The 19264-nt window shown below is 36.3% G+C and overlaps 1 protein-coding gene across 3 annotated transcripts in view; it reads left to right on the forward strand.

Moving 5' to 3' along the window:
* The window catches only part of BTBD9 (BTB domain containing 9), a 402199-nt gene that overhangs the window by 12951 nt on the left and 369984 nt on the right, over positions 1–19264 (forward strand). The window contains exon 1 of one of the 3 annotated variants that reach the window (XM_036869696.1): positions 8546–8551. The exons of the other annotated variants lie outside the window; for them this stretch is intronic. The gene's annotated coding sequence lies outside the window, so the exon portion shown is untranslated. Of the gene's footprint in view, positions 1–8545; positions 8552–19264 lie in introns of those variants that run through there. 3 annotated transcript variants of the gene reach the window in all.

The following is a 19264-nucleotide window of genomic DNA, read 5'->3' on the forward strand; positions in this document are numbered from 1 at the left end:
CTTTAAAAGTCTATTTAATTGTGAAAATTAATTTCAAGTAACAGTATCACATGCCCAGTGAGTACTAAATAATTGAGGAGGAGGAGGGAAAAAAGGAAATTATGAGGCTTTCAAACCTTCTTAAATCCATTTTGGAAAATGGTTAGAACAAAAATATAATGCTAGTGTGATTTTCAAAGACATCCTTTACAACCTGATGTATAAAGAAACAAGATTAGCAAGTAATAAGCATTTTAAAATTAAATATTCTCCCAATTTTGAGCCAGTGTGTTCTAGGTACACTGATCCTGGCAAGCAGAGGTTATGGTTATGGACTCTCTCCTCAGAGGGCATTATGAAAATTTATAGGGGCAGTTTTATTTTCTAATTTGGTTGAGATGCATATTACTTTAGTATAAATTATTTAAAAATTTCTCCCTTATAGCTAATGTATTTTTATAAGTGATTAGTAGGTTCTAAATCTATGAATTCTATTAGAGAACATTAGGTAGCATGACAAAATTTTTGTTATAAAAAGTGAGCACTGGGACTGATAGGGTTGATGGCCACTGCATTAGGCATCTGTTGATGTGCCACAAACTTACAGCTTAAAACAACAGCCCTTCATGATCATTTCTGTAGGTCAGAAGTCCAGCATGATATAGCAGTATTCTTTGCTCTGGGTCTTACTAGGCTGAAGTCAAGGGGTTTGCAGGGGCTGTGATCTCATCTGAGGCTTGGGGTCCTCTACCAAGCTCGTTAGTTGTTGGCAGAATTCGATTCCTTGTGATCATGTAACTGAGATCCTCATTTTCTTGCTGGCTGTCAGCTGGGGGTCCCTCTCAGCTCCTAGAGGCCACCCTCAGGTTCTAACTACATGGCCCTACTCACAACCTGGCATCTTACTTCTTCAAAGGCAGCAGGAGAATCTCTCCAGTTGACTATAACAGTGTCTCATGTAAGGTAGCCTAATCACATGATTGACTATCCCATATTCACATGTGCCGCCTATACTCAGGAGGGGATTATACAGGGCACGTACACGGGAGAGGGAGGAGAATGGGGGATGGGGGCATCTTAGAATTCTGCCTACCACAACTACTAGTATCACATCTTCATACCTGTATCTCTTGTATATGTCAGTGGAGTTCAGTTATTTGAAACAGGACCACACTAGCTACTTTAAGCATTCATACAGATATTGAGTACCTACTGTGTGCCAGGTACTTTTCTAGGCACTGAGATGAACTGCCCATGGAGCTTATCTTCTAATGATAAATACCTAATGATGAAGATAATAAAATGGAGTAGCGGGTGAGAAGTGTGTTTGGGGGGTGGTATTCTTTTAGGTAGGGTGGTGAGGGAGCAGAGACCTGAATGATGAGTAGCCAGTAGTGGGGACTCTGAGAACAAAATATTCCGAAAGGCAGAGGGAAGGTAATTATAAGGACCGGAGTTCAGGTAAGCTCGTCTGTGTTTAAGGAGCAGCAAGGCCAGCGTGGCTGGAGCAGAATGTGAAGAGAGGAGTAGGATATGAGTTCGGGGAGGTGATTGGGTGACAGCTCATACAGAACCCTGTAGGCTTTGGAAAGGGTATGATTTTTTTTATATTACATATTTTTATATAATTTTTTTATTGAAGTATAGTTGATTTACAGTGTTGTGCCAATCTCTGCTGTACAGCAAAGGGACTCAGTTATGCACATATAGACATTCTTTTTTCTATATTCTTTTCCATTATGGTTTATCACAGGATATTGAATATAGTTCCCTGTGCTATACAGTAGGACCTTTTTGTTTATCCATCCTATATATAATAGTTTACATCTGCTAATCCCACACTCCCAGTCCTTCCCTCCCCCAACCCCCTCCCCCTTGGCAACCACAAGTCTGTTCTCTATGTCTGTGAGTCTGTTTCTGTTTCATAGAGAGGTTCATTTGTGTCATATTTTAAATTCCACATATAAGTGATATCGTATGGTATTTGTCTTTCTCTTTCTGACTTAGTTCACTTAGTATTATAATCTCTAGTTGCGTCCATGTTGCTGCAAATGGCATTTTGTTCTTTTTTATGGCTGAGTAGTATTCCATTGTGTATATGTACCATATCTTTATTCATCTGTCAATGGACATTTAGGTTGTTTCCATGTGTTGGCTATTGTGAATAGTGCTGCTATGAACATAGGGGTGCATGTATTCTTTTGAATTATAGTTTTGTCCAGGTATATGCCCAGGAGTTGCTGGATCATATGGTAATTCTTTTTTTTTCTTTTTTTTTGGCTGCACCCTGTGGCATGTGGGATCTTAGTTCCCCGACCAGGGATCAAACCTGTGTACACTGCAGTGGAAGCGCAGTCTTAACCACTGGACCGCCAGGGAAGTCCCTTTTTTTTTTTCAAATGGTAATTCTATTTTTAGTTTTCTGAGGAACCTCTACACTGTTCACCATAGTGACTGCACCAACTTACATTCCCACCAACAGTGTAGGAGGGTTTGGAAAGGGTATGATTTTTATTCAAAGATAGGAAGGCATTAAAGGGTTTTAAGCGATGGAGTGACTGATCTGATTTACATTTTCAAAAAATTTGTATTGAGAAAGGGCCTCTGGGGGTGGCGGAGATGTATAAATACAAATAGGTGAATTCTGTGAAGGAAATGAATACAGTAATATGAGTGCAGATGATAAGGTATCCTGGCGAGCCTGAGGTCAAGGAAGGCTGCCTGAGGAAATGGCACCTGAGTTGCACCTGGAGGATGGAAGGTGAAAAGAGGAAGGGGTCCCAGCAAGGGAACAAATTATTTCAAAACCCTGTGGCATGAGAGAGCTTGTCATGTGCCAGGGAACATAAGGGGAAATGGAGTCAGATTGGAGCCAGATTCCACAAGCCTCGAAGGCCTAGTTAAATGTTTTTCCTGTTCTCTTATGTTAAGAGGCTTGGCAAGCCACTGAAGGTATTTAAGTGGGGGTGAGAGTCATGGAGGTGTTGAGGGAAGGAGTTCATAATCAGTCTTATAATGTGACATTCAGTCTGGCTGCTGTGTGGAGGACAGCTTGGGCTGAAAAAAGGGAGATGGGTGGTGAGGACTAGAATGGTAGCATAGAAGTTGCCAAGAAGTAAATTGATTTGAGAGCTCATTTAGGACGTAACATTAAAAGACTTGCTGATGAATTAGGTATGGGTGTAAGGTTGAAGCAGGTGTTATTCTGGTTTCCATAATTGGATTCACTGAGCTGGGGAACATTGTAGGAGGGCAGGCTTTTTAGTGGCAGAGAGGACGTAAAGAGTACGAAGTGAGTTTTGAAGTATCTTTGAGGTAACCAAGCAGAGATATAAAGTAGGCAGTGGGATATAGAGGTCTGGAATTCAAAGAAGAGAGCCGTTAATATCTATATGGCCTTTTTTGGTTAATTTTGAGGGCTTAAATACGCTAGAAACTGTATTAGGTTCTGGGAGTGTAAAGATGAGTATGACATTCATTCAGTACTTGTTGAATGAATTTATGTTATTGCTTTCTGGAAGTTTGCTTAACAACAAGACAAATCAATAACAAAATCACAGGGCGTTGTTGATGGGGGCAGTGATAGAGGGAAACAGAAGCTGATTCCAAATCGTATAAAAGGGGCACCTGACGTAGATTGGCAATGTCAGCGAAGGCTCTTGCTGAAAGGTGTGAGGTCTGTTCCGAGCCTTGAAAGAACAGGCAAATTTAGCCAGACAAGGGGAATATAAGAAGTTCCAGTAGTAAAAGCTTGTTCATATTAGAGAAGACGATGAAATCTCAGAAGAGCCAACAATTCCAAATCCCTGGCTTTCTCTATAGGCTGGACAAGTGGTGGTAAGGCAGCGTCTGTGCTTAAATTGGATGTTTTTATGGTGATGGTGGTGGACCTCTGATGTAGCCATTCTTGCTCTGCAGCCCTCTTGGAAAGAGGGGAGAAGAGTATTCATAGCTGGCAGGGACTTCAGAGAACTTTAGCCCTTTCTTCTCATTTAAAAATGAGGTTACCAGTAGCCAAAGAGGATACCTTGCTGATACCTTGTCAGCAAGTCTGTCTCCGGGCGTCCAAGGTAAGGTTCTTCACACTGCTACAGGAGGCGCAGTGCCCTTTAACTATGTATTTCCACATCCTCTGACATATTTATATGGAAAGAGAGTGTACTGGAAATACTCAGATGCTGCCATTGAGTATTGCAGGTCTGCACCTGGGCTGTGTCTTTGGAAGAGAAACTCAGAATTCTCTCTAAACTGTGTTTGTACCCTCTTTCTGTCTTTTTTTCTACCCACTGTATCTTTGTTCTTTTCTTCATCATGTACTAGCAATGAATAATAACAACAGTATAGTTGTGCAGTGATAGTAGTGGTTAATATTTATTGAATATTTTGTGCCGGGCACCATAGTAATTGTTTTACCTCATTTAATTCTACCAACAGGCCTCTGAGGTAGCATTTTAGTACTACCACATTTCACAGAAGAGAACATGGAGGCTTAGAAAAAAGGTTAAATAATGTGTCAAGGATTACGCAGTAATAAATGGTGGTGCCAAGATTTGAACTCAAGCAGTGTGACTTTGGATACTCTTTACTGCCTTTCCTAAGACAATTTATAAGCAGTGCTGTCCGATAGAAATATAATGAGAGCTATAAATGCAAGCCATGTTTGTAATTCAAAATTTTCTGGTAGCCATGATGAAAGAAAGAAAAACAGGTAAAATTAATTTAGAAATATTTTTATTAAGCCCAATATATCTAAAATATTGTCATTTCAACATCTCAATGTGAAAAAATAAATGAGATATTTTCATAAGTCTTTGAAATACAATGTGTATTTTATAGCATGTATCAGTTTGGACTAGCCTCATTTTCAAGGGCTCAATAGCCACATATGATGACTGGCTACCGTTTTGGCCTGTGCAACTCCAAAGGGGCAGGAGAGTGAACAAAAATTCTGACTGTTCTGCTTAGTGGAGCCAGAGAGAGAAAAAACCTGCTGAAAATCCACAGATGAGGCAAACTGAAGAAGGCAGAGTGGTAATTCCTGGGTCTGATCTAGTGAGCAGGGGCGAGTGGAGAAGAGTTTTCTCTCCCATTGCCCTGAAGCTAAGTGAGGTATCTTTTTTTTCTTCCCACGTTGAGACTCAGCATTTTTCTGTAGTGTTACTCATCATGGTTAGTTTTCATAGTAGTCCAGTCCATAAGCACTTTTGGAAATAAAGAGGCGTTTGTGGCTGGCCACCAGATATTGCAACATTGTTCTGTGGGAAAGAGGTAAGAATGATAAGGCTTATACATTACTTGCTTTTGGAATGTCATCTTTTGTTCATTGGGGAGGGAGTGAGATTGGAGAGGAAACTGTAGTGATCATTTGCTGTGTGATCTCTTTAAGTTACAGCTGTTTCAGCACAAGGAGAAGAGTAATTAACTTTTTAAGTTTATATTTATGGGTAATGCTCATCACCTGTTACTTTCTTTGCCCTGTAGCTAGGCTCATAGTAAGCATTCACCCAATTGTTTGTTCAGTTGAATATTAGCTGAGAAGCAAATATACCTAGAACTGAGCTATTTGAATCGTTCCTTCATGAACTTCCATTCTTAGACACTTGCTTTCCCTGGGTCCTTCCCCTTAGAAAAAGCAACACAGGCTTATCCTAACAAGCTAAATAACATTGGCATGTAGAAAGAATGAACAGCCCTATCCTTCCTCTGTTCTGAAAATGCAGAGCTGTGTACTGTCTAAAAGCACATCAGGAGTTTTATATTTTTGTGAATGGAAAAATAGAATAGGGATATATCAAAGAGTTTTACCAGAATGTTGACTCTCGGGATTATACTGTTGTTAATGTTTGTTTACATTTCTGAAGTATTTGCAGAATTTACAGTTGAAAAACCTTAATAAATCACTAGACACTTAGCAAGAGAACACCAAGAAAGGTGCCGCATAATAATTAAGTGGTATTGTAAGTTTAAAAATATTTGGAAAATGTGAGAAACATCATGCAAAGTGTGATACAGGGGTGTAACCTTGATTAGTAAAGTGGAAATTTGGAAACCAAATACGTGCTGAATATTACGGGGAGGGAGAACTTCTTGATGAAAACATTTGGTTATAAACAGTTGAGAGATATTTTTAAGGTGAGCACATGTAATTAATTAGTTAATTAATTAATTCATGGCTGCATCAGGTCTTAGTTGTGGCATGCGGGATCTTTCACTGCGGCGCGTGGGCTTCTCTTTAGTTGTGGCATGCGGGTTTTTTTTTCACCCTCTCTCTAGTTCTGGGGCGTGGGCTCCAGAGCACGTGGGCTCTGTAGTTTGCAGCACTCAGGCTCTCTAGTTGAGGAGCACAGGTTCAGTAGTTGTGGCACACAGGCTTAGTTGCCCCGTGGCATGTGGGGTCTTAGTTCCCCGACCAGGGATCGAACCCACGTCCCCTGCATTGGAAGGCGGTTTCTTTACCACTGGACCACCGGGGAAGTCCCTGAGCACATGTATTTTTATAATCAATTGCTGAGAGTGACATGGAGTCCCACGTTTGTATCTCCAACCTATACTTAGATCATTTCATTTCAATGTATTATTGGTTTATTTAATACTGTCCTTGTGGGACACCAGAGAGAAAGACCTAGTAACCATCCTCCAGGAATTTGTTTTGGCTATTTTTAACTATTAAAAATCTGTTTTTCACTAAAACTCTATTCCCATCAGTAGTTGCTCATTTCTCCTCAAAGTGCTTCTCAGGAAAGTACAGCAAGTCAGAGATCATCTATATCAGTGCATTCATCCTTTTGTTTGGGGGAAAAAAAAAAAAAGCCTCCTTTTGATAAATATTTCAGCACTTTTTAAAGTTTCCACTTCTTAAAAAATTTTAAAATATCATTTAAATAAAAGATAAATCAATTCTTGTTTTAAAAGAAGGAAACACTTCAGAAGTACATTGAGTTTAAACATAAACCTTCCCATTCACTCCCTTCTATCCCCTCACTCCCACCCCCCTCCCTGGAGGTTACTACTGTTAACAGTGGGTGTGTGGCCTTGCAGTCCTTTTTTCCATGTACGTATTTACTTATTAGTTCAGTAGATATTTAAGTGCCTTCTTAAATATATAAACACACTTACATATATTTATATTTACATAGTTGGATCCTATTGAACTGAGGCCTGCTCTCTGCACGTAACTGTGTTTTGGAGCTTAGGTCAGAACTTTCAGATCTATTCCCTTCTTATTAATGGCTGCTGCATTGTATGGATGCACTGTAATTTATTTTCCACCCCCTCCCCCACTTTCTGCTATGACAAGCAATGCTGAATTAATAATCCTAAAAGCAGAATTACTGGATTATAGGAAATGTATATTTAAAAATTTGACAGATTCTGCTAAACTAACCTCTAAAAAGCTGAACCAGTTTATATTTCCAACAGCAGTATGAGATCATTGTTTTCCTACATATATGATTTAGTTATAGAGATTTAGAACTTAAAGGGACCACAGAATGTGGCCCAACCCCTTCCACCCCTTTTCTAAGGTAGAAGATGAATCTCAGAGACTTGAAATGATTTGTCCAGGTCTTACCCAGCAGAACTATGAGTACTTCCCAGTTTCTGATTCTGTGTTCTCTTGGAGGCATCTTAGTTTAGACACATTTTATAGTGCAAGGTTCTGCCATACTGTTTGTTTCTTTTCTGTTGTTACTCAAAACAAACTTCCGTTTCAGTTTCACATTTTCTGATAGTGCCCTGAGACTCCTGCCTTTGCCATCATGTCTACATGGAACATCTTTCATTTAATATCCTTAAGAAGCTACCTCCTTCCATTATTTAAAGCCCTCCTTATCCACAGGGTGTATGCGTTACTTTAGATTTCCCCATAGGTACAGCACAGCAAAGGAAGTATTTTATGAATCTTCCTCATCGGCAGCTGACCCTACCCTGTTGGCCAAGTAAAACATAAGCTTCTTCTTTTATAAGCTTGGAGAAGGAAATAGACTGCAGGCATTGGTCTATTATAGCATTTCTGCTACATTTGATCATTTTATGTCAAATAATGTGATGACATTTAAACTAAATGAACTCCAACTTAATAACATTAAAAATTTTATTAATTACAGTTTATTTTTTTCTCTTAAAAATAACATAAAGAATGTAGTCTACTTATAAAGTATAAGTGGAATCTCCTCCTCTTGTGTCAATATATTTATATATATATTATATTATTTATTTATTTATATATATATAATATATATATTTATTGCTAATAATGTCTGCATTGGAGGCTTGTTTCTCTTATAAAGGCATGGTCTTGGTATCTTTTCTTGATGGGCTATGAGAATTTGTGTCAGTTACATCCCAAATTGGTGCTGTAGCTGAGCTGGTCACATATCAAGATGATAACTTTAGGTAAAGAATCAGCGTATGAAATTCTAAGGAAAAGAGATCAGCCTTGATGCATAGTTTGATCATGATAAAAGAGATAGAATTCAGTATTAGATGTGAATTAAATTTGGTCCATGAATGTTCGGAACTGAGGATAGCAGTCTAATCATAAGCTCATTAATTATTCAGTAGCATCTTGGGGGTATTAGTGCACAGAATACAGAAAGCCCATCCGTTACTCTTTAGAGTTTTTGTTCTAAAACAGAAGGAAAAAAATGTACATTATTCTCTTTTTTAATGGATTTTATTCTTCCACAGTGTCGGTGAAGTTTATATGTGCACCGGAAGAGTGCACATATAGGCAGGCCACATATTTGCATATTCATGGGGGTTTATGGAAGATTTGGGGTAAGATTAGTTTGGAACATGAAGGATGGCAGTTTTACAGGAAAAGTCCATTTTCCTAATCTTAAGAGATGTGGACTTCTTGAACTTTTTGCCTAAGATTTTGTTCCTGATATGAAAGTTATTTGCTTGACACATGCTTTTCATCCCCTTATTCTACATACACACTATAGGTTTGAATTTGGCTGTAGATTTGGCCTTGGCCATAAATTTGGGTCAGTGGCTCTCAGTTTGAACTCTAACTGCTAGAATACGTGAGGATAATTACCTCTGAGTTTTATTCTTTCTTTTCATTGCAGTAGAGAATGGTATGTTGGAGGAATAAAAACAATGCTCATAAAACCAAGGGAAGGGATTATATAGGGGAAAAAAAAGAACAAAAGGAAGACTAGTATAATTTGTGAACATTTCCTTTAGATTATATGCTAGAATGGCAACAAATAAATTTATAAATCAGGATTTTAGGTGGACTAATTTCTCAGAACTGATCTTTTTTTATTTCACAGAAAATAGCCAAGATAGCAGGGTTTAACAAACTGCATCAAAGTATGCACAGTAGAACATTTTTATAACATCTACAAATGAAAAGCCAATTTCCTTTATGCAGACAATAATGCAAATGTTCACAGTAGCTTTGCTACAAAGAAATTAAATTGTTGCAATTGATGATTCCACTGCTTTAATGGGAGTTCACGCTATAATAACCTTTATTAATTAGGAAAATATCATATAATTTAAATCTGGGCAAGAATATTACAGGCCCATAAGTTGCCACTGAAGAAATTAAAAAGAAATGGCTGTCCTGTATTTTCAAATATTATTACAACTAATAACCTCTGTACTCATCATGACTTTTTCATTGTTTTTTGGCTCTTGGGGCGTATATTTTTCTGTTCTCAGTGTACAGTTCATATAATTTTCAATAGACTTGGGACCAGTAAGGCTGATAACCCAAAAAAGGATAGTTATATAAACTCTAAGATCTATAAGTGATAGCCATTCTTAGAGTTGTAGTCTGTGACTTGTCATTTACAAAAGTGATCCCATCGTATAGAGGGTTGACTTATAGGGAGTTACACAGTGGCACAAACAAGAGCTGAGAGACTGAGGGAAGATTGTGGCTGGATAACGTAGGTCTTTGGGAAATGGGTTAATAAAACCTGGTGATAGGTTTCTGTACCTTATCCCTTTCTGAAGCATAAGCTCAAGAAGTTACTCTGTAGGGAAGAAAGAAGAAGCAAGCTTCAATATTTGGGGAAACTTTAAAATATAATAGAATGAAACTCTCTTGGGTCATTTGATACTTATTTTGTTCTAGCATACCTGATTTGAACGGTTTTGTTTGTTTGCCGGTGTTTGGGAAGGATTGTTTTAATTAGAGATTGGATCCAGAGAAACTGAAGAAGTAATGAATAGAAAATAAAAATAATACTACAAATTAAATATTGGGCTGTTTTTGCCTTGGGAGTCTCAGATATTTTGTGATTGAATAATAGAATAGCTTCTCCCAGCCACCCCAGAATTAGATGTCATTGCCAAACTAAGCCAGGAGCATTGCCTAGTCTAGGAAAACACTTCTCAAAAGATGGCCCAAGGTCACTGGTAGGCCCTGATCAAAAAATAATGGCAGATGTCAGGTGATGTCATAGTCTTTCATTTATATATTCCTTTGGCAACTTGCTAATAACCATAGAAGTGAAGCATTAAGAATATGTAAGATGTGGCATTCATAAATCCATGTTTGCATAATACTAGAGTTTATAAAGGATTCTGATTTAGTGTTCTACTAAGAAGTCTGGCTACTAAGCAGTCTGATGCAGCATTGCAAAACTCCTATTCCACATATGAACATGTGTAAGTTAGAATTATTTTATGTTTTTGGAAAGATACATATCACTGTTATGTTGAGTTGGTTGTGTTTTTCAGTTGTTTCTGTTCTTGTTTTTTTTTTATTATAAATTGCTGTTTAGCCTTATCATTATCAATTTAATTTGTTACAGCTTGTTCAGCTAACCCTATAGTGTATATTGATGCGTATTTGTATTAATGATATTCTTGGTCTGTAATTTTTCAGTAACTAGAGTTTTAACTACATTGTAGTTAAAATGTGAATTATTCTCCCCATATTAGTAAAGCAGATGTATATGTAATCTCCAAAAGTTGGATTGAAAAGTGACATCTCCTTTTTTATCACCCATGGCATATTTACCGGGTCTGAATAGGGTGTTTAAAAAAGGGTTTGAGAACTGCTGGTGTGAGGAGCTAGTTGGCAGGTCTAGGAGTCAGAGTGAGACTCATTTCTGACTTCTTCCATATCACTACAGCGTAGCTCTTATAAGTTCAGGACCTTGCCAGATGTTGGTTTAAATCTGCTATTTATTGTCTGTGTCCTTGGACTAGTTGCCTAATCTTGTCTGTCCCTCAATTTCCTATTTGTTAAATAGGATAAAAAAAGTACCTACCTAATCCACTTGTTTGAATTCTGGGTAAGGTGGTGTGTGTAAAATGCTTAGGACTCTGCCTAGCTTATAATTAAGTCCTCAATAATAATAACCATTATTATTAGGTGAGAAGTACTTTCTGTGTCCCTATTGCAAAATGGTTAATATGCTACTAGATTGTTACTTTGCTTTAAGCTTCTGCCTTAAAAAAAAAAAGTTTATAGGAGTATAGTTGATTTACAATGTTGTGTTAGTTTCAGGTGTACAGCAAAGTGCTTTAGTTATACATATACATATATTCATTCTCTTTCAGATTCTAGGTTATTACAGAATATTGAGCAGAGTTCCCTGTGCTATACAGTAGGTCCTTGTTGGTTATCTATTTTATGTATAGTAGTGTGTGTATGTTAATCCAAGCTCCTAATTTATCCCCACCCCCACATGTTTCCCCTTTGATAACCATAAGTTTGTTTTCAAAATCTGTGAGTCTGTTTCTGTTTTGTAAATAAGCTCATTTGTATCATTTTTAAAAAATTAGATTCCACATATGAGTGATATCATATATTTGTCTTTCACTGTCTGACTTACTTCACTTAGTATGATAATCTCTAGGTCCATCCATGTTGCTGCAAATGGCATTATTTCGTTCTTTTTTAAGGCTGAGTAATATTCCATTGTACAATATGTATGTACCACATCTTCTTTATCCATTTCTCTGTTGATGGACATTTAGGTTTCTTCCATGTCTTGGTTATTGTAAATAGTGCTGCAGTGAACATTGGGGTGCATGTATCTTTTTGAAGTATGGTTTTCTCCAGATATATGCCCAGGAGTGGGATTGCTGGATCATATAGTAGTTCTATTTTTAGTTTTTTAAGGAACCTCCATACTGCTCTCCATAGTGGTTGTACCAATTTACATTCTTACCAACAGTGTAGGAGGGTTCCCTTTTCTCCACACCCTCTCCAGCATTTATTGTTTGTAGACTTTTTGATGATGGCCATTCTGATTGTAGTTTTGATTTGTATTTCTCTGTTAATTAGTGATTTAGAGCATCTTTTCATGTGCTTTTTGGCCATCTGTATGTCTTCTTTGGAGAAATGTCTACTTAGGTCTTCTGCCCATTTTTTGATTGAGCTGTTTTTTTGACATAGAGCTACATGAGCTGTTTGTATATTTTGGAGATTAATCCCTTGTCAGTTGCTTCATTTGCAAATATTTTCTCCTATTCTGTAGGTTGTCTTTTTTTTTTTATGGTTTCCTTTGCTGTGCAAAAGCTTTTAAGTTTCATTAGGTCCCATTTGTTTATTTTTGTTTTTATTTCCATTTCTCTAGGAGGTGGGTCAAAAAGAATCTTGCTGTGATTTATGTCATAGAGTGTTCTGCCTATGTTTTCCTCTAAGTTTTATAGTGTCTGGCCTTACATTTAGGTCTTTGATCCTGAGTTTATTTTTGTGTATATTGTTAGAGAATGTTCTAATTTCATTCTTTTACAGGTAGCTGTCCAATTTTCTCAGAACCACTTATTGAAGGGACTGTCTTTTCTTTGTTGTATAGTTTTGCTTCCTGTGTCGTAGATTAATTGACCATAGGTGCGTGGGTTTATCTCTGGGCTTTCTATCCTGTTTCATTGATCTATATTTCTATTTTTGTGCCAGTACTGTACTGTTTTGATTACTGTAGCTTTGTACTATAGTCTTAAGTCATTTTAATGCCTTTAATATGGAGGTTCATTGTTAATAATAGTGTATGTTTCAAATGACCTTGATAATTTCAAATTTGGGGGTCAGTTTTTTATTGAAATATGTTTGACGTATAACTGTGTAAATTCAAGGTGTACAACATGTTAATTTGCTACATTTATATGTTATAATGTCATTGCCATTGTACAATAATTAGGATCTCTATCATGTTACATAATTATTTCTTTCTAGTCGTTGGAATAATCAAGTTCTAGTCTCTTAGCAAGTTTGATTATAATACAGTACTGTTGTCTGTAGTCACTATACTGTGTATTAGATCTCTAGGACTTATTGGGGGAGAGGTCACCTTCTTGTAAAATCAGATTACTAGGGGTAGAGTTGTCATAATGGCCATTTTCTTGTTGTCTGCTTGTGTTGGCAATGTTACATTATCTTCAATCAGTGGTTTCCTTGCAGGAAACTTTTTAAATTCTCTTGTCATTTTGTGAGCAATAATTTAATTTAGACTATATAACCTTTGGTAAATTCAAGTAAGCAGGCCCAGGTAAACCTGATACTTCCCTTGAACAAAGGAGGACACTGCCTTTTTTCTCATTTTTCTAGGTTAAAAATATATATCAATATAAGTGTTAAGATTTTCTTCCCAAATTCCTATGGTTTGTATTCAACTCTCCCTAGGATGTGAGTACCCCATTTTAGAGAGCAATTTGCTAATTATTTGAATATTAACTCTTATTCTGATACAAGAATATAACATAATTTTTTGTAGTTGTTTTGGTATGGTACTTATGGAAGATTACTCTATTTGACTTTCTACAAATCATAAAATCATGGCCTGCTAGTTCTAGATTTGACATTATTTGTCATCTAGCCCTACCTTCCTCAGTGGACAGTGAACAACTTTATCCTTTACTAATCTTTGTGTTTCTATCACCTAGCACTGGGCCTGTATTGTAGAGAGAGCTCAATAAATCTCTTATCGAATGAATTATATTTAGATTCAGAAACTAGTTTGTCCTTTGGCCAAGAAGTGGAGAATCAATGTGGTAATTGGTAAATGGAGTTACATACACTCTCTATAAAATAATCTCATCAATTATTTTTATGGTACAGTTCCTTAGTGTTCCAAGTTGAGTATATCTATAAACATTTGTTTACAAACATATAAAATCATAGAACGACAAGAATTTGGAGCTGGACTGGATGTTAGAAATCATTTAATCTTTCCCAGAGAAAAGGGATTTCAGGAATCCCAAGACCAGAAAATGCCCATGAACTCTTCTTACTGTAGCACTTTACTGCCTGGTGATACTACTCTTCTGCAAGGTTTAGAATTGGATTTGCAAAATATGAGAATCAAGGTTACACCTGCTAGTATGGTCAGTCTACACCTGTTTATTCAGACTTTTGGATGACAAGGGTAGAGTATATATCAAAAGAAGTGAGGCATCCTTCCAATGAGAAAGTAGAATGTGATTTTTTGTGAGTGTTTAAGATGCAGGCAGGACATCATTTATTTCCCCAAGCGATATTAATTTAAAGTTTAAGGATTACTACTTCAAGTTACACACCACATGGGTACTAAGAGCAGGAAGAAATTGCTAAACCATATGCTTATAAATGCCATCTCTTTCCTCAAGAGAAAGATCATTTATATTTTGCAATTAAAGAGCAGAAGGTCTTTTTTCCCATAAAGTTCTTTCAGTCAGGAAATAGGGGGGGGGGGGGGGGGAGAGGGTTTCCCAGGGGAGACTTATACAACATTCAAGGACTCTTTCGCATCTCCACCTGATGGAACTTTGCCTTTTGTCTATTTCCTGATTAAGCTCTGGAGAGTGAACTTTAATTCTAAAAAATATAGTAAGCTCTTGTTAAAGAAAAGTTTGTAAACAGTTCTGCTGGAAGTGAGCTTTAAGTAAAGAAATTGATGTTTAGGTCAGCTTGGTTTTTTGAATAAGGCAATTATAGCATTACAACATTGTGAACTGCATACGGCATTCTCACTTTATTGATGGACATTGTTTACTATTTTGGTTAGAACAAATGGACGTGGGTTTCTTATAGCATAGTAAATAGTCAATAACCCTGAGAATTTTAGTACTGTGGCTTTAGTCTTTTTTTTTTTTTTTTTTCCAGATGCATTTGAATCCAGGAGAGTTAACCAACCACAAAAAAAAGTGTAGTTTCTGTACCACCATCCCTGGTAAATAAATTCATAGGAAGTCTCAGAACCCTCAACTAATAATTGTATATGGTATCATGAATGGTACCATTTCCTCTCTCAGAGTAAGTCCCTGCTCCCCCTGCCTTCCTACCCTTCTCTTTCCTCTTACCTTGAAGGAGCAGCTTGAATAAAAAGATTACCCTTGCCCTATCCTGTGAATGTCAGCAAGTTTAGACTCTGGGACTGTCAACAGGAGCAAATCTCAGAGCACTTTGTTTGCATCTGAGAAAATCTCCTATAAATTTAGAAAAAGTCATACTGAAAATCTCGTAAGGTGAAGATCTTTAGTTGGGATGTATCAGATAGACTGTCCTAGTAGGCCATGCTACCCAGGTATCAGATATTCATTACTTTTTGCCTGTCTTAGTGTAATGAACTTTTTGTCCTTGACTTCAAGTTGTTAATTAATTTTTAACTATGGACGTAATATATAGTCCTTCTGCTTACCATTCTGTCTTAGTCACTACATCAGGTACTACTGGATGTGGCAAATTAAAAACACTTGCTGTCTCATACAAAAACTAATTTAATTTGTAATTTTAGTGGCCAAAGTTATTGAAATATTTGTGTATAGTTTTATTACAATAAAACATTCTTGTTATAAAAATTTTAAACATTACAGAAATATGTAGTACACTATGTAAAATTTTTCACAGCCCTAATCCATTGGGTTAACCCTTGTTAACAATTTGGTGTTTGCTTTCTATGTATTTAACAAAATAAGATTTTATTATAACATTGTTTTGCAGCTTGCCTTTTTGCATGTAAATACATATATTTAAAATTTTTTCAATGTCAATAAGGTGTTCAACTTTATTCTTTTAAAATCATTGTATAATATTCCATTGTAGAGGCTTACCATTATTTGTTTATCCAATTCCCATTAAATGGACCTTTAAGTTTTTTCAATTTTTTACTGTTACAGAAAGTACTGAAGTTGACATTCTTGTGTATTTATTTTTGTGCTCTTGTATGAATATCCAGCTTACTTTTTTCAGAATGGCCAGCCAACATTTTTTATTAAAAAAATTCATATTTTCTCCCACTGAATTGAAATGCTACATTTAAATATATTATACTGAATTCTTGTGTATACTTGGGTTTATTTCTGGACTAATATATATTTCAGTGATATATCTCTCTAATATGACATTGTTTTAATTGTTCTAATTTATGATTTGCTTTCTCATCCAATAAACTGGCCTCTTCTCATTGTTCTTTTTTTTTTAGAATATATATGAAATCACATATTTATTCTTTCAGATGAACTTCTTTACCCCAATTTACTTTAAATACTCTGTTGTAATTCTCATCAGGATTACTTTTAATTCCTGTGTTAATTAGAACTGTGTCTCTCAGCTTTACAAACTTCTTGGTAAATATAAAATTCTCATTTTTCCTTCTCAGTGTTCTAATATGTGTGCCCATTTGTCAAATTACTGTTCTTAACTGTGTATCCCTACCAAGAATGTTTTGTTGAATTTTGCTTTCTGTTGCTAAAGCATTGTTTTTTGTTTTTGTTTTTTTAATGTTTATTTATTTATTTATTTGGCTGCACCGGGTCTTAGTTGTGGCATGCGGGATCTTCGTTGCCACATGTGGGATATTTAGTTGTGGCATGGGAACTTTTAGTTGTGGCATGTGGGATCTAGTTCCCTGACCAGGGATCGACCCCGGTCCCCCTGCATTGGGAGTGCAGAGCCTTAGCCACTGGACCACCACGGAAGTTCCTAAAGCATTATTTTTGTTCACAGTATAAAGTACAATAAAATACCAAATATGCTTTTTTCACATGGTGATTTAGAGATGATTGGTCTCTTTACAACATCTCCAAACAGTGTATGTCTCTTCATTTGTTTTTCTTAAGTCCCTCAGAAGAGTTTTATAACTTCCTTTACATGTTCTCTGAGTTTATTCCTAGGTATTGCTTATGTTTTGCAATTATAGATTGCAGGTCATTTCCCTCATATTTTCTAGCTGGTTGTTTTGGGCATGAAAGGATACTATATATTTTCATATACAGTTGACCCTTGAACAACTCAATGGTTGGGGGGCCTACCCTCCGCACAGTTGAAAATTTGAATGTAATAGTCGGCCTTCCGTGTCTGAGGTTCCTCTGTATCCGCATTTCCTCCGCATGTGAGGATCCACAGTTGTGGATCGTGTAATACTGTAGCATTTACTATTGAAAAAATCCGAGTATGAGTGGACTCTGCAGTTCAAACCCATGTTCAAGGGTCAACTGTAATAATTTTATGTGGTCACCTTAGTGAACCTTCCTTATTTTCTCATATTTTTTCAGTTGATTCTCATGGATTTTTCATGTGGGCAATGAGATTATCAGCAAATAGTGATTATTTTGCCTGTTTGTTTCCTAAGCCATTTACCTTTAACTTGGTTTTCTTAAGTGTATTGTCTTTTGTTCCTGAAAAATGTTAATAGTGATGAACAGACATCCTTATCTTATTTCTGAACTTTCTAAGGATGTTTCTACTGTTTTATTATTAACTAGATGCTTATATCTATTGTAGTTAGGCTGTGTATGTGTGTATAAATTTTAGGAAGTATTCTTTTATTCCTATTCAATTAAAACTTTTAAAATAAAAGGAATTTTAGCTTTTATGAGCTAATTATATGATTTTTTTCTCCTTTAACCTTTTAATTTGATGATAGTTATTCTTCCTAATATTCAGATTTCTTTCTTGGAATTGACCAACTTTGTCATGAATCCTTCTGCTTAATTCTCTTTTCCAATATTATACACAGGCTTTTTTTTTTCATGTATACTGATTTTTGAGTGTGTGAATGTTGTCACATCTTCGTGTCAGGCTTATACTGGCTCCATAGGAAGAAGCAAAAAACTTGTCATGTGCACAGGAATAGTTTAAATAACATTCTAATTATCTGATCCTTGAAGTTTTGAAGAAACCTGTCCATGAAACTGTTTGGATCTGGCATATTGGGAGGTCAGGGGTTAGGAATAGGCAGGTGGGGTAGGTTATTTTCTTAGTATCTCTTTCTCCTATCCAAATCTAAGATTAAATAAGTGTATTGGATAGGTTTTTAGGCTCCATGTCTTCAGTCTTATCTATATGAACAGCCCTCATTAAACACCCTGGGTATTGAGTCTCTAAAAAGCTTCCTGGTTGGCAACGTGCTTTCACAGCTTCCTGGGGGAATTTAGCACGTTTGATGTAACTCCATTGGGAGAGGAGTCTTGAAAGCTTGTGTCTGGTTTCTCCCAGACTTAGCCCCATGTGCTTTTTCATAACCTTTGCTGATCTTCCTTTGATGCTTTTGTGTAATAAATCACAGTCATGAGTCCAGACTTTTGCTGAGTTACGAGAGTCCATTTCATATGACAGGACAAAACAGTGGTATTAAAAGGCAGTGGCAGAGTTTTAAGATACAACTTTAAAAAATGTACTATAACTTTGTCATTACAGGTATGGAAATAATCTCATGGAAGTTAGAACATTTGTCAAAGACCACATATATCATTAGTAGCAGAATAATAAGTATGAAAGCGTAAGAAACATGTCAGTAAACAGTTTTACTCCATGAGCTTTAGTTTTTTTCTCAATTTTATTTATCAAATTAAACTTGGTGGTTTAAAATGTTAACTTTGATTATTATTAAAGTTATTAATTATTAATTAAAGTAATTATTAAGTTTATTGATGTATAGTTTCTAAAACATGCTTTTTTTAAATGCAAGTGGATGGATGCAAACTATCACTTCATAGATAAGCTGGGCATTGGGCAAAAATATTTTCTGCATACGAGCTATAACATTGGTAACTTTGTTAGCATCATTTGCCTCTTTGCAGTAAGATTAGAAATGGAATCATATCCTAAATAAATTTTCTTAGCAGATATTTTGTATATTTATGCACCTGAGAAAGGATGTGAACCTAGAACAGCAGAGTCTAAATCAGTGGCTATTTTGTAGGCTGCTCATAAGAATGGCTTCAGAATAGAGATTCCACATTCCAGACCAATTAAATCAGAATTTCTGGTGGGTGGGGCTCAAGCATCTTTTTTACTTTTTTAAGCTCCCCATGTGATTCCAATGTGTGGCAAGCTCATTGAGAATCACTGGTCTAATTAAAATTATTTCTATATGCCAATACAGATTGTGTT

This window comes from Balaenoptera musculus, chromosome 11, assembly GCF_009873245.2.
Source record: "Balaenoptera musculus isolate JJ_BM4_2016_0621 chromosome 11, mBalMus1.pri.v3, whole genome shotgun sequence".
Lineage (NCBI taxonomy): Eukaryota > Metazoa > Chordata > Mammalia > Artiodactyla > Balaenopteridae > Balaenoptera > Balaenoptera musculus.